The following is a 4,828-nucleotide window of genomic DNA, read 5'->3' on the forward strand; positions in this document are numbered from 1 at the left end:
GCTTGAGGGTTGTTGTTTTTAAATTTTATTTTTTGTAAACTATTTCTCTTGAAGACATATTGCTTTCCTCTAAAGGGGTCAAGAAGAGAGATGGGCAGACATCTGATTTCTGCACTAAACATTTTCATTCCAACTAATCTTCAATATTTAAGATAGTTTGTTGATGAATTGAATAGGTGCTATCTATTGTGTTAATAGAACTTTATGCTTCTGTGGGCAAACATCCTTCAAACTGTGATCACCTACCTGATTTCCCACACACTAATTAAATCCAAGAGAAATTATTGTGACAAATTTTCTCCAATTAGGGAACAATAGCACCACTCTCCAACAGTTCCAATAATAATAATACATTATAAATCTCCACCACAAGTGAGTGAAAAAATGTTCTCTAATATCCTGGGATTAAGAAGGAGAATTGAAGATTCTTACAGAAGATTGTTTTACAAAGCATGTTACAATATACCATTAATACATTATGCAAAATTTACTAGGGAACAAAGAAAAGAATATCCCCTTCTACTTGGTCCTGAAACATTCTCTCACTGACAAATGATTTTTCTTTTCAACCATAGTGAATCTGTTGTTCTACAACTTAGTAGTACTAATGTTTGCAATTAAATATCACCTGAGCTTTATCTTTTTAGGAGATGTATTGTCTGTTCTGTGTCCTGGTTCAAAGACAGGTAGAAAAATCAATGGCTATTAAATTAACATCCATCACCTGTCCTCTGGGATCAGTCTGGTTATACTAGGATGCAATTGTGCAGTCCTTCTTCATGTGATAAGGCAGTCAAACAATGCTTCATCCTTAAGCTCTCAAGTGCTATACACAAAGTCAGAAGCAGGTTGTCCAGTTATCAACACATCCCTATATCTTTCCAGAACTCACACACCAACTATAGAAAGGAACTTTTTTCTATTGCAAGAAAAATCAACCCACATTGATTTGCAAAATTGTTGCAAGAAAATGGCTTTGCGATCTAGCAGTACACACAAAACCTTAGATTTTGAATTTTTTTAACCTCAGAATTCCAGGTAGAAGAAATTTTGGAGTTCAATAACTCCAGTGTATTACGCTTTTATTAAACAGTGTCATTTGAAAAACCCAGCAAACGTGTTTTCTCTGTCCTTCCCTGTGGAACAGCATTCCCTCAAGTGGCTTTGACTCTGCTGACCTTTAGGAAGATCCAGGACACTTGGCTCTTCCCTTAGGCATTGGCCTTGAACGTTGCATGAGCCATCAATATATAATTAATATACCTGAGATAAATTTTGATCACAGCCTGTTTATATGTTTTCTTGTACTGTTTTTTTTTAAAAAAAATAATTTTTATTTGATTATTTTTAATGTTATTATGCACTTGGTGAGTGGGCAGTCATACAAATTAAACATAACAACCAAACCTAGGTTGTTTCAGTGGGATTTGATGAGGATCATTGCTGATAAATCCAATTTTCCTTTATAGATAGCTATTTTTGTACAGGTGAGCTGGTGCCCTTCAGAGGCAGAAAGGACAGAATGTGATTGTTATACTGTCACTGGTAAATACTGTATCCCTTGTATAGGAGCTCATGTTGGCCTGTGTAGTGTTCCGTCCTTCTGTTTTTCTCCCTCAGCAAAAGCCCTGTAAGGTAGGTGGAGTTGAAATAAAATGGCTGATCCAAAGTCACCCAGTGAGCTTCGTATAGCATCTTAACTACTACACCATAGTGCAACAAAGCAAAAATGGTGTCCTTTCAAAGAAGATGAGTGAAGATTAAATAAAATAATAAAATAAAGTATTTTGATAAAGCAAAACACAGCCATTTCAAAGATAGATGTATATAATATACTGTCCCAAAACAAATGGAAAGAGCTTAGCAAGATTATGCCTTGTCATTTGGTAACCATGGAGGGGGGCGAGGGGGAGACAGAGGCAGGGTTCCCTCACAAAGTAATCCTGTATCTTCCAGAGGATTCCAATAGCGTTCTGTGTGGCTCATAACCCACGTATATGAATAACAGAAGCCTAGATGAAGAATTTTGCCCATGACAGTTCTCTATATAGTCGAGGATCCTGATTTTCCAGTCTCTACCCTCAGGATGCTTATCATTGCTGACACTCAGTCTTCCTTCTTGTGAAAGAACAAAATGCAGAACAGTATTAATACTTCTTAAATATAAGTATTCTGTCAGAATCAATTAAATAGCTGCTATAACTGGACTGATAAGAATTAGTTGACTGTGTTTTTTTAACTTTACTATTTTCTGTCATTATATACTAACTCAAATTAAGTTCACATTCCCACTGCAATTCAGAAACCTCAATTCATAGGAACCTTCAACACATACCTAAAAGAAACCAGTAACTAAATCATTGTTTTAGAAATGGTCTTCAGTCTTCTACTGATTTCCATTTCCCAGAGTGTGTCAAAAGCTATTCTGTCAGAGTAATGTTCATATAAATATAAATGTCAAGGAAGACACACACACCCTACTGGTCCATAGAATCTTCTAGACCCTGCTCCCCTTCCTGTTTTATTTTGAAGGATTCTGGGAAGGGTTCTGGGTCAGACTTCCAATTTCTGTAGTAATTCTGAACAGAATAGTAAAGTCTCACTATTGCTTCTTGTGACTTTTGACTGCACCTTATAATGCATCCATCTTTTAGAGAAAGAATATTAATAATTATTCTGTTGGAATCAATTAACTAAGAGGAATGTAAATCAATTAACTAAGAGTGAATTGGTTTACAAAGAGGAGTGCTAACTGCTAATACTATATCACCACAAATATATTGATAAACTCACAAAGGTACTATTTAATGGTCCCTTTCTTTGAGCATAGCAGCTCTACTTCCATTATACATTGAATTACAACTTATTTCAGCCTATTGTATTCTATGAACCCACCATGGTTTTATAGTTCAATATCTTGGGCAAACCCAGGGAATTCAGATAATTTATAAGTTAGGGCTATCCACAGGTACACATCCTTCTTATAGAATACGTTTTTTGCTTGTATAACTAGAGTATCAACAGTACCTGGCATTATTATTTCAGTGGAGCATGGATTTCATATGTCGGACTGCTTCCTTATCTGGTGATTTAGCTAATTCCTTTGCAACTCCTCTTTTGAGCCTTTATTAACATTATGTTTGCATTAATCTACATATTTCTTTCTTTAAATCCCTGGATTCTGACTCTACAGCCTAATAAAGTTAGGGCACAGATGCTCACAGTTGGGAGAGGGAGGAAACCAAAGTAAAGAAAGTCTTACTGATTCTGTGTTGTGAACTTGACACTTATCTCTCACTCTACAAATCTTGTTATGTCCTTTGAATAATAAATAAACCAAGCCTTCACCTGAGAGTATAGGGAGCTGCTCCCTTCTTTCTCTCAGCATAACATCAGAGCAAAATGTCAATTCAGAGATGATGGGGGAAATATTTGGCATGTTTAATAAGCAACACATGTCACAGTGCTTATCAATCTGGGTTACTGATTCATGGTGAAGGCAAATAACTCTGGAAACTGGGTAGTGTACTGCCATTAAACCTTGGCACTAACTGAAGCATTAGATAAACAGAATCTTGAATTCAAATTCCCAACACAGAAGGAGTTGGTGAGATTATGTATATCTAGCAACAGAATTGAGATCTGAGAGTCAGTTTGATAGAATAGAATAGAATAGAATAGAATAGAATAGAATAGAATAGAATAGAATAGAATAGAATAACAAAGTTGGAAGGGACCTTGGAGGTCTTCTAGTCTAACCTCCTGCCTAGGCAGGAAACCTTACACCACTTCAGACAAATGGTCATCCAACATCTTTTTAAAAACTTCCAGTGTTGGAGCATTCACCACTTCTGGAGGCAAGTTGTTCCACTGATTAATTGTTTTAACTAATGGTTGAGGTGCCAGCCATGAAACCAGGATGCTGTGAATTCTAGGCTTCCCTTAGGTAAGAAAGTCAGCTAGGGGACTTTGGGTCAATCACTGTCTCTCTCAGCCTGACCCATTTCACTGTTGTTGTGGGTAAACTAGAGGCAGGAGTATTAGATAGGTTGTCCCCTTGAGTCAGGCAGACAGACAAATACATAGAGACTTAGAGACAGACAGACTCACTGACTGACTGAGTGAGTGACATTAAAATCTAGTAATAATAACAACAAACTTGGCTTTTAGATTTATAATTAGAGGCTACTGGATCATTGTCAATCATCATCACCGCTACCATTCAGAATAAAAAAAGTATTTCATATGCAAATTTATACATACAGATGCATGTATAGAAAAAGGGAATATGAAAGTTTCCAACTCAAACAGAAACAACTTGATTAGGTAGGTGGACATACACTGCATCACACAATCATGGATATTTTCAACCTACATGTTTCATGTTGCCATAAACCATGTTTCATGTGCCATAAAGCACAGCCATCCCTAGATAGATACACTCCAACAACATTCAACCACTAATTTAAATCTGACTGTGTAATTTTCTGTATTCAGTTTGGTATGAATTTTTGTACATTGCTTACTTGACTTGCTTCTCTACATACAAAACCTCAATGATAAAATAACATTTCATACAAGTAACAAGATATTTTAAAGATGACTCTTTCACCAAGAGGTGAAGTTCTCATTTATTGCATATTTGGGAATCACATGAACAATGTATTATGATATACTGGAAATACAATTAAAACAGTCTGCATTAAGAGCCTTAACTTTCTAAAGATTAGAAGCTGAAAATGCATGTTAAGAGTACCATTATCAAACATGAATTTTGATCTTTTTAAATGTTCTCTGATTACTGGATGCTGCAGTTTCAGTGGATTGA

The sequence above is a fragment of the Pseudonaja textilis genome, chromosome 3 (assembly GCF_049901715.1).
Source record: "Pseudonaja textilis isolate UNSWEBS1 chromosome 3, rPseTex1.2, whole genome shotgun sequence".
Lineage (NCBI taxonomy): Eukaryota > Metazoa > Chordata > Lepidosauria > Squamata > Elapidae > Pseudonaja > Pseudonaja textilis.